Source organism: Saccopteryx leptura, unplaced genomic scaffold (assembly GCF_036850995.1).
Source record: "Saccopteryx leptura isolate mSacLep1 unplaced genomic scaffold, mSacLep1_pri_phased_curated manual_scaffold_39, whole genome shotgun sequence".
NCBI classification, from domain to species: Eukaryota; Metazoa; Chordata; class Mammalia; order Chiroptera; family Emballonuridae; genus Saccopteryx; species Saccopteryx leptura.
Genome location: NW_027095721.1, coordinates 226992 through 243987, shown reverse-complemented (window position 1 = coordinate 243987; position 16996 = coordinate 226992). Strand labels below are relative to the sequence as shown.

Sequence of the window (16996 nt, the reverse complement as noted above, 5' to 3'; positions counted from 1 at the left end):
GGATGCCCCCAGGGCTGGACCCTGGCATTTGGAGCCTGAAACAGGGACCCACAGGTAATCCCCCCTTGTTGTCTCAGGATGGCTAGGACTCCACTCAGGGTGCTGCAGACACCCCTGTAAGAAAGACAGGGTGAGGATAGGTGGAGAATTTCAGAACTTAAGATTTTGAGAAGTCATGGGCCATACTGAGTCTAAAGAAAGAAGACTCTTTATAAAAGTCATTAAGTATACACTTTCCCTAAAAGGAGTTAGTGTTTCCCCTCAACAAGTAGCTCATTTTATGAATTTCATACAAAAATGTTCTCCATGGTTTCCAGATGAGGGAACGCTTAGTTTCGAGAAATGGGTTAAAGTTGGAGAAGATTTAAAACTTTATTATGAGCTACACGGACCAGAAAGGGTCCCAGTTGATACATTTGCTTTATGGAGCTTGATTAAAGATGCCTTAAATCCAGAACATGAGATGCATAAATTCCCTAAGGCAACTGCTCCTCCAAAAGAAGAGACTCCGTTAATTAGAAGTAGAAGGCAGTCTCAAGATAGTACAGATCATGCTATGGCCTCTTTAAAATTAAGTAAACATCAGGATGATAGTGAAAATCATTTATCTCAAACAGATGAGGCTGAATTAGAAGATGAGGCAGCTAAATATAATAGGGATAATGAGGATTGGAAGTCAAAAACAGTCTTGCCTATATTATATTCCTCCAAGACTGACAAAAAGGATAAAAATAAGGTTATTAAAATGGCTTTGCCTCTACCAGTACAATCACCAGATGTTAATGATAAGAAAAAATCATCAGGGTTAACAGGGTTGCACAAGGCAATTCAAGCTTCTTGTGACCAAGGGGAAACTGATTTGGCATTATGTTTTCCTATGGCTGTGGCTGGTGAATTTGATGATGAGGAGGATCCTACATGGGAGCCGCTTTCTTATAAATTATTGAAAGAGTTGAAAATGGCTTGCAGTCAATATGGACCCACCTCTCCTTATACTATGTCTTTGATGGAAACAGTTTCTCATACTTGGATGACTCCTTATGATTGGGAACAAGTGGCTAAAGCTTGTTTATCTGGAGGAAATTATCTCCTTTGGAAAGCTGAATATGAGGAGCAAGCTAAACAACAGGCAGTTAGGAATCAGAGGATTCATAATCCTGTGATTAGAGAAATGATTACAGGAGAAGGAGAATTTGCTGCTGTTAGTGAACAGTTAAAACTTTCTAAACCGGCTTTGATACAAGTGAATGGTTGTGCTATATCAGCTTGGAGAAAGTTGCCGGCTTCATCTGGTGGAGATGTTACTGTGTGGTAGGAGTAAAACAGAAAGGTGATGAACCTTATGAGGAGTTTGTTGCTCGGTTGATTCAAGCAGTAAGAAGAGTTATTTCAAATGAGATGGCAGGAGATATTATAATTAAACAGTTGGCTTATGAAAATGCTAATTCCACTTGCCAGGCCATGTTGTGGTCAGTGAGGAGAGAAGGAATGATAGGGGATTTCATCAAAGCCTGTCAGGATGTAAATCCTGCTTTTATTCAGGGAGTAACTATTGCTGCAGCTTTAAAAGGAGAAATGTATCCTCAATTTATTAAGACTGTGTATCAAGAAAAAATGCCTTCTGTTAATGAAGCTTCCTCTAAGGAAAGTCTTACTTGCTTTACTTGTAATCAAATGGGCCACTTTAGCCGACAATGCCCTAACAAGAGTGGGCAAGCAGGCCCAGGAGTGCAAGGGACAGCTCCCATAATTAATAATGCTAATAATAATGTCCCATTGCCTACGACTTTGTGTCCACGCTGTCAAAAAGGATATCATTGGGCAAAGCTGTGCCTTTCTAAATTTCACAAAAACAGACAGCCATTAGGACCAAAGTTAGGAGTAGAATGGCAGCCCCCACAAAATCAAAATCTAGCAAGCAATCCAAGTAGTAATCAGGGAAACTGGCAAGGGGGCCAGCCTCAGGCCCCAATAACAATTGGTGCCAGCCTGAATCCATTTGTCAACTCCGGTCTGTCTCAGACCTCACCCGGGCCTCCCGCATGGCGGGCAGGAGTTCTGCCACTGAACCACCCATGCCTCCATGCAAAATATGAGAAGCAAGCCTCTTGTGGGGGTTGAAATGGAGGGATTTCAGCTGCCGGTTGTAGCAGCTATTAGAATTTAAGAATGATTAGAGACTGAGATGAGTTTTAAAGTTGTGTTATTATCTGATTTTCTTTAGTAAATAGAAGGACTTAAGAGTTTGGAAAAATTACAGTTTTTTTGTTCTCCTCTTTCTCTCAACTCATTTTATTTCTTTCCTGTTCTATGCCTGAAAAGAGGGCAAAGGGAACACCTGTTTGGATATGGCTAAACAGAATCTCATAAACGGCCATTCTTGAAACTTTTCAAGAGAGAGTTCTGTTTAGTTTCTATCCAATATGTTCCAATCAAAATAGCCCTGTGTAAAAATCAAGCAGGCCATATTCTAATCTCTAAAATCCCGGGTTTCTCTCTAATTTGTCTGATTTGTCTACTTTGTCTGATTCTTGTTTGTGTTTGGTCTTTGTTTAATGTTGTCTAAATGTGATTTTTTTAAATTCTTGCATGCAAAAATTGAATATGCCAGCTCTAATATTATAAAAATATCATCCCTACAAATTTATAATTTTAATTGAAACAAGTAAAGCACGCTCATTTAAATTTAAATAGTATGAAATATGAATCCTAAAGACTTGTTGATTTTGACTAAACTGCTTCAAGCTTCAGGCTGCTTGCTGCCACTGCAGAGCATGAAGCAGAGTAGATTTGCCTAACAAAGGTGTAAATTTTTTAATACAGAAAAAAAAAATGAAAGTCACACTAGAATTTTCCAGCTTTAATGTGTTCTTTAAATTGCCTGTTAATTAATGGAGTAGAAATGTTTTTATGAATATAGGACACTCGTATACTGGAACTCCTGCAAATCTTCTTTATCATGCTTCTTACTTAAAATTTTTTCTTTTGAATGCTGACATACAGGATTATTCAACAGCTGAGAGATGCTGGAATCCTACAGGAGATGTTGAACCTGTTTCTTCTGCAAACTTTTACTCTCTTTTGTTTAATCCAGCTAATAACGCTGTTTTGTCTTTTTCCAAATAGCTCCAGATATACGGAAATGATTTATATAGGTGAATAAAAACCTTTAAACCCCTCACCAGTTGCAGTGCCTCATGGCTACAGTGTAATTGTTATAGATTTACAGGACTGCATTTTTACTATACCATTAGCTGCACAGGATTGTCGAAGGTTTGCATTTAGTCTGCCATCAGAAAATTTTAAACATCCTTATGAGAGGTATCAGTGGAAGGTATTGCCCCAGGGAATGAAAAACAGTCCCATGCTTTGTCAAAAAATTTTGAATCAAGCTTTAGATCCAATAAGATTAAAATATCCTAATCTTTATTTAATTCACTATATGGATGACATTTTACTTGCTTTGCCTGATCGGAAAAAATTGCATAATATTTTACAAGAAACAACTCAGTCTTTACAGAATTTTGGATTTAAAATAGCCCCTGAAAAAATTTAAGTACAGCTACCTTTTAATTACTTGGGACGTGTTCTGTCTACAGACATTGTCAGTACTCAAAAGTTACAATTAAGAAAAGATCATTTAAAAACTCTAAATGACTATCAAAGATTATTGGGAGACATTAATTGGATTAGACCCTATTTGAAATTAACTACAGCAGAGCTTAAGCCATTGTTTGATATTTTGAGAGGAGATGCTGATCCAACTTCTCGAGAGCTCACAGAAGAAGCGGCAAAAGCTCTTAGAAAAATAGAAGAAGTAATTAATAATCAACATTTAGTCAGAGTTATTATAGAGGAACCATGGCAGCTTGTGATTTTAGCCACTGAACACACTCCTACCGGATGTTTGTGGCAGAATGGCCCTCTAGAGTGGCTTCACTTACCTGTCTCTCACAAGTAAGTTATTATGCCCTATACTGATTTGGTGGCTACTCTTATAATTAAAGGAAGAAACCGCAACAGAGAGTTGTTTGGTAAAGAAGTGATGGAAGTCATTGTTCCTTATAATAAGGATCAATTTCAAGCATTATTACAGCTAAATTCAGAATAGCAAATTGCTTTTAGTAATTTTACAGGGCAGGTTTTATTTCATCTTCCTGCTCACCCACTGCTGCAATTTCTAAAAAGACAATCAGTAATTTATCCCACTAAGACTTCTAGAAATCTGCTGCCCCCTCCCAGCCAGAAGGAGACTCCTGTGCCACCCGCATCACCAGTGACTTTCCAGCAAAGGTCATCAAGAAACTCTCCGTATGATCCTGTTACTCGAGTGATGCAGTGATTGTCACTACAGGAAGCTAGACGACCTCCCTATCATAGTCAATGGATGGCTCACTCTACTCGAACTGTCAACCCACCAACCTGGGACCAGTTGAAGGCATTGACTGAAAGGGCTGATTTAATTTGTCATCGACAAAACATACATTGTAACCCTGTTAATATGTTTATTGTTATGCTAGCTGTACTTTCAATTCAGGTACTTAATGTTGAGGCTACTGGACAAAACAAATCTTATTGGGCTTATATTCCAAATCCACCATTAGTTAAGCCTGTTACTTGGGGAGGAGATGATATACCTGTGTTTAATAATCATACTAAGTTTTTGGGAGGATCATGTAGTTCTTTTATTATGCATAAAACTGATTCAAATTTCTCATTTCATGGAAAAATGGATAAGGTACATATATGTTTTATGTTTAATAATACTCGCAAGATTTCTGGGTGTTTTCCTACTACACTTAAGACTATTTTGACTGACTCTCCTAAAAGTAATAAACCTGGACACATTACAAGAGACTTATGGTCTCTCACAATTTTAATGCCTGGAGGCCCTGACACCCATGAGTATAATCCTGTTACCTTGCCTCCTAAGGGATTTCACCCATGTAAACTTTATCCTCCAAAAAAGGCAACTCAAGAGCCTTACTGGTGGTCTGTGGAGAATAGATTTGGTTTTCCCCCATGGCAAGAATGTGCATATTACAATTATATGAATTATACTGCATATGCTGTTAATTTCTCTGTACAAGATTGGTCTAGTCCTTATTTTGAATATGATTATAGAAAATTAGTGCAGGAAATGAGATACAATTACAGTTGGTCAGATAAATATAATCCTTTAAATAAAATCATCACACGTTGGCAGTCTACTGGATGGATACCTGCACAGCTGACTTATCAGGATGAATCAACCACCAGGTATCAAACAAAGCTTTGGCAGCTAATAGCAGCTGCTGCACCAGCATATTTGGTTAGGCCTTACCCTTATCCTGTTCAGAATATTTTTATTCAGGCTTGTGTACAGGCTCCTTATGTACTCTTGATTGCTACAATGAACAGTAATCTTTCTGTTAGTACTTATAATTCTATGTTTAGCATTTCCTGCTCTCACTGTGTTTTAACAAACTGTCTATCTATTGACACCAAAGCTCAAGTCATGTTTATTTTGCAGCAGCCACCTTATGTGGTGTTACCTGTTAGTCTGTCTCAGCCTTGGTATGATGACCCAGGGTTGCATGCACTACAGGCTGCTTCTGAAGCGCTTGCTCACCATCAAGGAAAGCGATTTGTTGCCGAATTGATTTTGGGAATTACTGCTCTTATTACTATTATAGAATCTGTAGCTGCTTCCACCACTGCTTTAGCTCAATCAGTTCACACTGCAAATCATGTAGATAGTTTATCTTGTAATATATCTTTTGCATTAGCAATACAGGAGACTCTAGATGAGAAATTAGAAATGAAGGTGAATGCTTTAGAGGAGGCTTTTATTCACATAGGTAATGAGCTGTTAGCTATGAAGGCTAGAATGACTCTTAGATGCCATGCAGGATTCAGGTGGATATGTGTGACTCCTTTAGAATACAATCAGTCTATCATAGCATGGAATAATATACAGAATCATTTGTTAGGTGTATGGAATAATAGTGATATTAGTTTAGATTTGAAGGAATTACATCAGCAGATACAAAACTTAGGGCATTCAGGCTCTTTAGTCTCTGCCTCATCAGTAGCTGATCAATTTGTTGAAAACATTAAAAGTATGTTTTCTATGCATGACCTGACCTGTCTAGCTACTGATATAGGCATAATAATAGCTGTGGCAATTATCACTCTTCTTGTCCTTCCAATCATCTTCTGACTCTTAAACAACAATCACAGGAAAATAGTGGTGAAAATACAAAAGCTTTATTTAAATAATAAAAAATGGGGAGATGTTGGGAGCCAATCAACGACTGCTGGCTGACAAGGTCACAGCAGGAGAAGACCCACAACTGCTGGCTGACAAGGTCACAGCAGAAGAAGATCAAAAACTGCTGATTGACAAAGTCACAGCAGAGAAGACCAACGGCTGCTGGTTGACAAAGTCACCACAGTGAAGACCAATGGCTGCGGGTTGACAAAGTCACCACAAAGGAAAGGCATAACGATACTTCCCCCTTTGACTTTTTGAATTAATCTGGCCTTATATCCCCCCTTTTCTGGGTGTGTGCTATTATTTGTGGCACAGGGATAATAGTACCATGCTTTCCCTGTAGATTTGTAGTAATTTCTTTGGAAATAAGACAGAAGGTGTAAGTTCCACAGAAAAGCCTGTAAGCCCCTTGAACTGGGCTCATAAATATAAGAGGCTGGCCATAATATCCCTCATAAAGGGTTAAGTTTGTAGGAGAATTTCTTCTTATTAATCATGTTAGAAAGAATAAAGTTAGAACTTAACTAGTGTATGAATATAGTAAATGAATAAAGTTTAACTAGACATTAGAATCTTAGGTAAAGTGTAGTGAAGTGGCCTGTTGCGTGGCCTTGGATGGGAGCGCAGTCGGCAAGAAAAGAATGTTTTGCTAAGAGACTTGTTTTATGACTAAAGGCAGTTGCTGGGCTTTCTCAGTGAGACATTCTCATGAGATTTATATACTTTCCAAGGTTTTTTGATTCAGATAATAAAGAGGAATATGGGGGGATCCATAGAAGCAATAGCAATTAATGCCTTCTGATATTATGTTGCTACTAAGCTATCTTGCAGGTGCACTCTATATATCTTTAAGCAAAAGTTACTCTTGATGTTATGACAATTTCTTAATAAGCAAGCCTTTTGAAGTCTTGTGAGAAAAATTAGGACACTGCATGAACTCAAGGCCATTTGCCTGAGCAAGTGGTGGTCCTTTGCTAGTCAGTCCTTAATGATTTCATCTGTTAATCTCTCTCTGCCCCTTGACTCACAACAACAGCAAAGTTGAGTTATTAGTTAGTACTAATCCTTTAAAAGCTTTTACCAATGTTGTTATCACTATTCAAGTTATTTTGTAGTTGTACTTTGAATGATTTGCCACCTGATTTGTAGTTTATAGATATAAATTAACTGTTATCTGGAAACATGTAACCATAGTGAAACAAAATACCATGTGATTGTAACTTAGAGTGTGTGCATAAAAAGAAAGATAGACCAGCATTTGGCAGAGATGCCTGGCAGTAAATGCTAACTAGAGAATAAAGAGAAAGAAAAGAATTCGGCTCTCTCACTCGATTTTTGCCGACGCCGTCTCTTCCTGTGGGACCCCTGGATCCCCCCCGGGGCTGGACCCTGGCAGTATTCCATCTGTTCATTAGTTCCCAAGTGATAGATATATGAATTTACCACAAATTCCAGCTTTTGTTTTTCCACCTGGCTGCCTGACCTCACCCTTACTTACTGGATAATTGCCTTGAGGCAGAAGAGTTTCAGGAAGCTGGTCAACCTGCCCCAAAAAGGAGTGTTTGAGAAAGCTGAAACCATAAAACCATAAAAGGCACAAACCAAAACTTTTGACTCAGTACCCCCTCAGGTTCTCCCAAGGGTTCCTTTCTTCCTTTCAATAAAGCCTGTTACTCCGGTCTTTTCAGACTCCCATGGATTCAAACACCAAGGTGTTCTGAATAGAGTGGCTTTCCAGTGGAATGTGTTTCTGTTTAGCTCAAATGGGCTTTCTCTGTTGGTTTGAATGTTTTTTTTTTGTTGTTTTTTTTCCAGAGACAGAGAGTGAGTCAGAGAGAGGGATAGACAGGACAGACAGACAGGAATGGAGAGAGATGAGAAGCATCAATCATTAGTTTTTCATTGTGCATTGCAACACCTTAGTTGTTCATTGATTGCTTTCTCATACGTGCCTTGACCGCAGACCTTCAGCAGACCGAGTAACCCCTTGCTGGAGCCAGGGACCCTGGGTCCAAGCTGGTGAGCTTTTTTTTTTTTTTTTTAAGATTTTATTTATTCATTATAGAGGGGGGGAGCAGGAAGCATCAACTCCCATATGTGCCTTGACCAGGCAAGCCCAGGGTTTTGAACTGGCAACCTCAGTGTTTCCAGGTTGACGCTTTATCCACTGCACCAGCACAGGTCAGGCGCTTTTTTTAAAATTATTTTTATCTATTTATTCATTTTTAGAGGAGAGAGAGAAAGATTGAGAGAGAGAGAGAGAGAGAGAGAGAGAGAGAGGAGCAGGAAGCATCAACTCCCATATGTGCCTTGACCAGGCAAGCCCAGGGTTTTGAACTGGCAACCTCAGTGTTTCCAGGTAGACGCTTTATCCACTGTGCCACCACAGGTCAGGCCTGGTGAGCTTTTTGCTCAAGCCAGATGAGCCCATGCCCAAGCTGGGGACCTTGGGGTCTCGAACCTGGGCCCTTCCATATCTCAGTTCAATGCTCTATCCACTGCGCCACCACCTGGTCAGGCGGTTTGAATGTTTTGAAGACATTTTTAATAATTAATCTGGTTAAATGTGGTGAAAATAAGCTCTTCTTTCTGTTATAGATTTTGGTGAAGTCTGGATTCACAAATTATTGAATGAATGAAAGTTTTGTAAAACAGTGTGGCTTTGTGTGTTTTTCTGTAGGAATATGGTGCAGTATGACATCTGGTGTTGCTATTATCCCATTGAGGGCATGGTGTACATGTCGCTTTGTCTCTGATTCTTACAGCTTTCTGGTCTTGAGGGTGTTAATCCAAATTCGGAGGGACTCGAATTATGGAAGACAGAAGCAAGGTCTGTCATTTACACATTAAAGCTTTATTGTCTAGCTTGGCCAAGCGGTGGGAACTCCGACAGAAATCTGATGGAGAGCACACTGGCCCTTTGTTTTATTTAGTTTTTATAGTTTTGTAAGTGGGAAGTACAGAAGCAAAAATTGTAATTAGGAGCCCCTTACTGCTATTGGTTATAGTCATATGTCCTTTAACATGATAGGACCATGTTCAATTTGCAAACCATACATTATTTTGGAGAAAACAAAATTTACAAGTCAACACAATGGTAGAAAGATATTTCTTTACATATTAAAAGGCCTTCCTATATTTTTTAGTGTTCATCCGCCATCTCTCTGTCCAGAGTCAGACGTATTAATTACATGCATTTACATAAGAGAGGTAGTTTCTGTGGGGACAAATGCCCACAAATGGCTTATAGTTATAAGAAAAGGTTTATTTTGGCTTTTCCCTTCCTGCACCTGGCTAGCCATTCACTCCTTTCCCCACAGGTGTGGTGGAATGTCAGGGAATCTATGCTTTCCTTCCCTTTTCATTTACAATACAATGGCAAGAGCCATCCTGGTTATGCCAATCACACAGTACAGAGACTATTCTCACAATTTCTCTGCACACCTTAACCCAAATTAATAAAATGTTCTCCAAGCCTCCTAAAATATTAATATTAATTCTGTAGCCTTTTGGTACTTTACAATATCTGCAGGTGAAATGGATCAGTGGCTCCTCAAGGGAAATTTATGTTTCTATTGTTGATGAAAAAGAAAAAATATAGCTCTTTTTAAATTAAACAGAACTGTGGATAGTAAATGAAGCTGAGAAGGTTGGGGAAGTAAAGTGGATCCAAGGAGCAGAAAATCTGATGTTTTAACCCACCACAGCTCATGCTGGGTAGTTCTGTCTGACAGAAGAACTTTCTTTCAGCAAAAGTAATGCCTCTTACTGAAGCCTGTCAGTTGTGTTTTGCACCTGTGGAGTGTGAGGAAGTAAGACATCTCAGCCCTCATTGTCATTGTTATGTGAATCATTTACAGCTAACTGTATTTTTTCTGCCTAGGTAAAGAAGTTTCAGTGAAGATATCATCCATGCTCCGAGCCCACCCACCACCCGGTGTGAGACATGTTGCCTGAGGGCTCGGGGGTTTGGGGCCTGGTGTCCAGCTCTGGCTGCAGTTTGAGACAGGCCCCTGGGCTGCCATGTTATCTATTAGAATACGTCCAGGGTTCCACCTCAGATGGCAGTCCATGCCCGGTGTGTAGCACCTGCCTTCCACCACCAGGCCTCTGTGGTCTGATACCCCTTTTTGGTTTGTTTCGGGGATGCATAGGGTTGAGGAGTGTCTTCCAGGGTGGTGGTCAAAGGCAAGAACTGCGCGGGGCAAAGGACTGGGCGTGGCTGTGAAGGGCGGGACAGGCTAGGGGCCTGCGTTTGTATAATGCGCAAATTGGTGTGCGGCAGGACATGAGACTGGGCAGGGAATGGGGCAGGCATGGTGTGGGGCATGAATTGCGAGGGGCAAGGATGGCAGAAGTGGGGTGGATGTCATGAAGCTGCACAGGGCAGGGTGGATGGCAATGAGATGAAGAGGCAGGTGGGATCCTGCAGGGCAGGGTAGACAGTGAGGGGTGGGGGCAGTGTGAGGCAGGGACAGAGCAGGGCCTGGACTTCGAGGGCAGGACACTTACCTGTGGCAGGGTCAGTCCCTGGAAAGGAGCTGCAGCTTCTCCTAGGAGCTTCCTCCCTGGAGAGGGGGTAATTCCCTGGAGAGGGTCTTCATTTTTGGATTTGGTGACCGAATGAGGGCCGTCCTTCTGTAGAGTGTCTCTTCTTCCATGGAGGGGAGACATCTCCCTCGAGATGTTTAGTGAGGAGAGTGAGCCCCCCCCCGACCAGAATCTCCCTTTTCTAGTTAAGCAATGTTCAGACCTGTAGAATATTTATGAGTTTATTTTAGCCAACCTCATGACAATTGCTAGTAATTAAAGTCTCAGTGGATTGAAAAAAGTGATATGGAAAATGGCATTTTGCCCCATATTTTGTGATAGATATATGAATTTACCAGATCTTCCAACTGCCCTTTGGTTGTTTCTCCTGGTTGCCTGACCTCACCCTTACATACTGGACAGTCGCCCCTGAGGCAGAAGAGTTCCAGGAAGCCGAAATCTTAAAAACGCCAAAGGGAACATACCAGAAATTCTGACTCAGTACTTGCTCAAGGCTCTTCAGAAACCTATAAAATTTACCTCATAGTCTGTACCAGTTCCCTTCTCCCCAAAGTAGTGCATGGCGAGGTTCCTCTCTTTCTTTCAATAAATCCAGTTACTCTGGTCTTTTTAGACTCCAATGGATTCTTATATTTGGTGCAGAAACCCAGGACAGGATACTGGTTTTCTGGATGATCCCTCTTTGCCATCCAAACTTACAATCAGAGAAGCAATGGGTAGTGGCAGCTCATCCCAGGCTTACTCCCTGATTCTGTTTGGACATGTAATAATAGGTTGATTTGCAAAAAATCTGACCCTGTCCTGAACTCTTGCTGAACTAGAAAGTAAAAAGTTTTCTTCCTTCCTTTTCCATGGTCAGCTTATCTTTTCCACAAAAATTTTCTCAGGTCAGATGGTTTTCTCTGATATGCCTCAGCTTTTAAGAGGATTGACTTGCACTCTTGGTAGACTGCTTAAAAAGACTAGATGCCTAGCCAAACCTCTCCACTCTCTCTCTCTCTTGGAGCTCCCTGACAGTTGGTGATGACCTCTCTCAGGAAAGACTCCCCCAAACAAAGATTTTCTTCTCTTGGGACAGTAAAAAAAAGGGGGGATCGCAACCTCTTGCTCACCTGTCTTCACTATGGGCTCTTCAGAGTTTAAGTCTTCTAACCAGACTTCTCTAGGATGTCTCATAAAAACCTCACTAAGTTGAGCCTCAATGACCTTAAGCCAAGAAAACCTCATTTTTTTCCTGTAACACAGCGTGTCCCCAATACAAATTAGACAATGACTCCCATTGGCCTGAAAATGTGACATTCAATTACAATATTCTAAGAGATCTTGACAGTTTCTGCCACCAAACTGGGAAGGCCTCAGAAATTCCTTACATGCAGGCTTCTTCTCCCTTCGCTCCTGTCCTTAATCTCTGTGCCACACGTTCTACATGCAGGCCATTTTTGGCAAAAAAAAAAAAAAAAAACCTCACCTAAAACCTGCACTCCTAATCTTTCCTTCTCCATGGACTCCCAACTCTTTTATCCTCCTGCCTGACACCGGGGGGAGACAGCCTTTTGGGACTTTTCTCTGGTCCCTCTGCAGACCTCTGAAACTGAAGTCTCTTCCCTCCAGAAAGCCCCATCTTTTTGCAAAATCTTATTTCTTATTCACTTGCAAATACCAATCTCTCACCTGCTCTGCTGGCCAGGGGCCCTCGTTTCTCCACTGTGTTCTTAAACCCCTACTCTCTTCTTACAGATGGGCAGCTCTGTCTCTTTTTCTTGTTTGACCCATTCTCCCTTCCCCACTGACTTTGGCTGTAACTTACACATCCTCCCACCCCAAGGGCTTTGGTTGTCTCTCCCCCCTCCCCTCCGGCTTTGGATGTATCTTACCCATTCCCCCCTTCCCACAGGCACCTATACCTTCCTCCTCCTCATCCTCTCCCCTCTCCTCAGAATTCTAAATCTTTTTGACTCCTCTATGTGGCACCCCCACCAGCACTTTAATCTCCTCTCTTTCCTCCTGCAAATTTTGACCCTTCTTCTTTCTTCCAGCTGTTCATGTTGTTCATTCTTCTTCTTTCTCTCTTCCTCCCTTCTATGCTGAGAACTCCTTTCCAACTCAAAATAATTAAAAAGGCAGAGTTGTCTATTAAACTGTGTGAAGAAGTAATCTGGTTGTCTCTTTGTCAGAAAGTATCTCTAGTATAATTTTAATTGAAACAAGTAAAGCATGCTCATTTAAATTTCTTAATTTATAATTTATATGTGAAGTCTTTGTTTAATGTGTAACTGTGTCTGTTTCTTAGGCTTTAAACCAATAATTACTCACCTCTTAAATCAAGGCTTACTCATCCCCATGGACTCTCCCTGCAATACCCCCACCACCTGCAGTCACACCTTAGATCAAACTCAAACCCTTTGTAGTCTCCAACCACCTACCACTGCAAATCAAATCCTTTCTTTCCTCAGTGTAATAGGCTTCTTTAGACACTGGATTCTCAATTTTGCTCTCTTAGTCAAGCTCCTCAGTAAGATCATCTGAGCATGGCTTTTAAGGTCTATAATGGCCAATGGAGTAACAGAAAAGGCAAATAAGTCCCAAAAGATTTCAGAAAATACCAGCTTTTGGCATACAATGTTAAAGGCTCCAGCACCCTAAAGGGCTTCATAGAATTCCATCAGGATCCTGCTTCAAGAATGGAAAGAAAGGTCATTGAACTGAAGCCTGCCTAGCTTCCCGGCCCCAAGATGAGACATGTCTTTGCTGTGGAAAAAGGTACTCTAAAAGGTAAGCTGCCCTCTTGTTCCATGGAGGGAGGATTCTGTCTCTTCTACTCCTGCTCCCACTACCTATGACCTGAACTTGTCCATCATGCTGGGAATTACCACTGAAAGCCCAAGGATGTTGTTCATGAGCCTAAGGTATTTCTTCCAAGTAGCAGATAAACTGATCTCATTTTTTTTTTTGTAAACACAAGGGCCATCTACTATGCCTTGCCTAAATATTTGAGTTTTCTTTATCCGTCAAAGATCTCTACTGTGGGTATTGACAGTCTGGTTTTGTTGCTTTATTTAATGTATATTATCTCCTTTATTCCTTTATTGTCTCACGGCACCATGATTATTTTAGCTGGGACCCGCTGCTAATTCAAGCTAGAAGCAGTAGTCACTAGGAGTTAAACTGTAGCTTCAAAGTGTACAAATGTAACTACCCTAAGTACTTGCAGGATTTACAGGTTACTCAGCAGGCTGTTCAAAGACTGTCCAAGAGGCGCTTCCAGCATTACATCACACAAAGACTGACTTTCACGTGGACAGGTCCACACACCAGGATCCTGAAAACTCCCACTGCTGCGAATGTAGAAAAATGGCTTGCATTACTCCAACCAGAAAGCAGAAGTGGGTTGGTCTACATATGGCAAATATATAAAAAAAAACTAGACTCTTTTAATCAGACTTTGGGAAATGGGAAACTATAGTAAAAAAAGTCAACTTAATTGTCACGAAAGGTTAAAAATGTTTCAATCAAGAGTTCTAACTAGAAAGAAAATTGTATGGTTTTGATAATAGAAGGTATAAGGTATGAAAATAGTTTTGAAAGAAAAACCAAATTGTTATGAAAACCAGTTATTTCTGAATAAGAAAGTTTATGAAAGTTGAATGTTTATATAAGTTGTAGAAGATTTGTGCAGGTTTTAGAAAGTTTGTACCAAGAAAAAAGAATTTGGTCAGAATCTGGTTCTTGAAGAATGTTTAATTAGTCACCCCAGTTAACAATCCTCTAATCTCCCCACTTATTGGGATAGCTCTTTCCTCCACCCTGACCATCTGGAGCTCAGAAACAGAAAAACAAAACTGACCCCTTGTCTTTCTATTCTCTATTCACCTCTCAGCTAGCCTCACCCAATCAGAGACTTTCTACTTGTGTGGGACCAACACCTATATGTGTCTTCCTACTAATTGGACAGAAACCTGTACCCTTATCTATCTCACCCAAATTATCAACCTAATCCCACCCCAAGAGACTCTTCCAATTCCTAGTACACCACCCATCAATCTAAGAACCAAACGAGCTATACAGGTGATTCCTTCTCTTGTTGATTTAAGAAGTTCTGAAAAAATAGGTGTAGGGGCAGGAGGATTTGTCACTACCTTGTCTTATTCCCACTCTCTCTCTCTCTCTCTCTGGCTCTGAAGCCCAGTGAATTCATAAAACACAAACCAAGTCATGGAATCATTGGTTTCACACAAACTGGGTGTTTTGACTGGTGCCATTTATTGGTCCACTCATTCTTCTATTTATTTTTCTAAATTTTGGACCTTGCCTCTTATGTTGGTTTACTACTTTCCACAGAACCACATGCAGACATTCACCAATCAGAAAATTGGAAAAGTTTACTGAACCCTACACAGCAACCCTAAAACCTGCCTTCACAAAACAGAAAAATCTGAAACCCTATATCAGCAGACCTATAAATTAACCACTACTGTGAACAATAGTGAAAAAACCCCTTGTTCTCAATGCTAGCACCAATTATAGGACGAATGCTAATTTTTGCCTAATTTTACTGCTTGCCCCCCTTTTTTTTTATCAAGTTCTGCAGGCCCAACTGGGAGAAATCTCCAGAATTACCTATAATCAAATGCTTTTACAACCCATACTCCAACTGCAAACAGAGGGCTTCTCCCTTGAGTGTGTCCTCTGGTGTGTGAACAGATGTGACTTTTGTGTAAAGCCTCACCCACACTCCCAGCAAACATAGTGTTTCTCCCTGAGTATGTCCTCTGGTGTATTAGGAGATCTGACTTTCATGTAAAGCCTTGTTCACACTCCCTGCAAATATAGGGCTTCTGCCCTGGGTGTGCTCTCTGGTGTCTGAGGAGATGTGACTTCTGTGAAAAGCCTCGATGACATTCCCTGAAAACATATGGCTTCTCCCATGTGTATTCTCTGCTGTCTTAGGAGAGTTGACTTCTTTGAAAACCCTCGCTTACACTCCCTGCAAACATAGGGCTTCTCCCTTGAGAGTGTCCTCTGATGTGTGAAGAGATATGACTTTTCTGTAAAGCCTCAATCACATTCCCTGAAAACATAGAGTTTCTCCCCTGAGTGTGTCCTCTGGTGTATTAGGAGACCAGATTTTCATGTAAGCCTTGTTTGCACTCCCTGCAAATATAGGGCTTCCCCCCTGAGTGTGTTCTCTGGTGTGTGAGGAGAGTTGATTTCAGTGAAAAGCCTCGCTCACACTCCCTGCAAACATAGGGCTTTTCCCGAGTATGTTCTCTGGTGTGTGAGGAGATTTGACTTCTGTGAAAAGCCTCACTCACACTCTCTGCAAACATAGGGCTTCTCCCCTGAGTGTGTTCTCTGGTGTGTAATAAGAGTTGATTTTAGTGAAAAGCCTCACTCAAACTCTTGGCAAACATATGGCTTCTCCCCTGAGTGTGTTCTTTGGTGTCTTAGGAGAGTTGACTTCTCTGAAAATCCTCTCTCACACTCCCTGCAAACATAGGGCTTCTCCCCTGAGTGTGTTCTCTGGTGTTTGAGGACAGTTGATTTCAGTGAAAAGCCTTGCTCACACTCCCTGCAAACATAGGGTTTCTCTACTGAGTGTGTTCTCTGGTGTGTGAGGAGAGTTGACTTCTCTGAAAATCCTCGCTCACACTCCCTGCAGACATAGGGCTTCTCCCCTGAGTGTATCCTCTGGTGTTTTAGGAGATCTGACTTTCGTGTAAAGCCTTGCTCACACTTTCTGCAAACATAGTTCTTCTCCCCTTAGTGTGTTCTGTGGTTTTTGAGATGTGACTCATCATCAAAGCCTTGTGGAAACTCTCCATTCTTGATAGATTCATTTCTAGACATTACTAATGTCATAGAAAGTTTTTCTGTGTCCACTGTATTCACATTCTGGCCTCTGCTAGGTGGTTCCTGTATCATTCTCTCTTGCTCACTAGAGCTTCCCATGTGTCCTTTGGGAGGTTTCAAAAAGGCCCTTGAAATACTCCTCTGGCTCCTCCTTTTAATCAAATGTTTGGACTTTTCTTTCACCTTTCAACCTTCAGATTTGTCATCCCCATTGTGTGTATCAGTATGTTGCTGCTAATGATTTGGATCCTCTGGGTAGGAATCCTTTGATTGAAGGTGTTTTTTTGTAGATGTTCTTGGGAGAATATCAGAGGGGTGATTGTGTCCCACATGTTGGCT

At 41.0% G+C, this 16996-nt stretch overlaps 1 pseudogene; it reads right to left on the bottom strand.

The window, feature by feature from the left end:
* Positions 1 to 10313: 10313 nt before the first annotated feature.
* LOC136386997 (histone-lysine N-methyltransferase PRDM9-like) lies at positions 10314 to 16756 on the bottom strand (annotated as a pseudogene).
* Between the last annotated feature and the right edge of the window lie 240 nt (positions 16757 to 16996).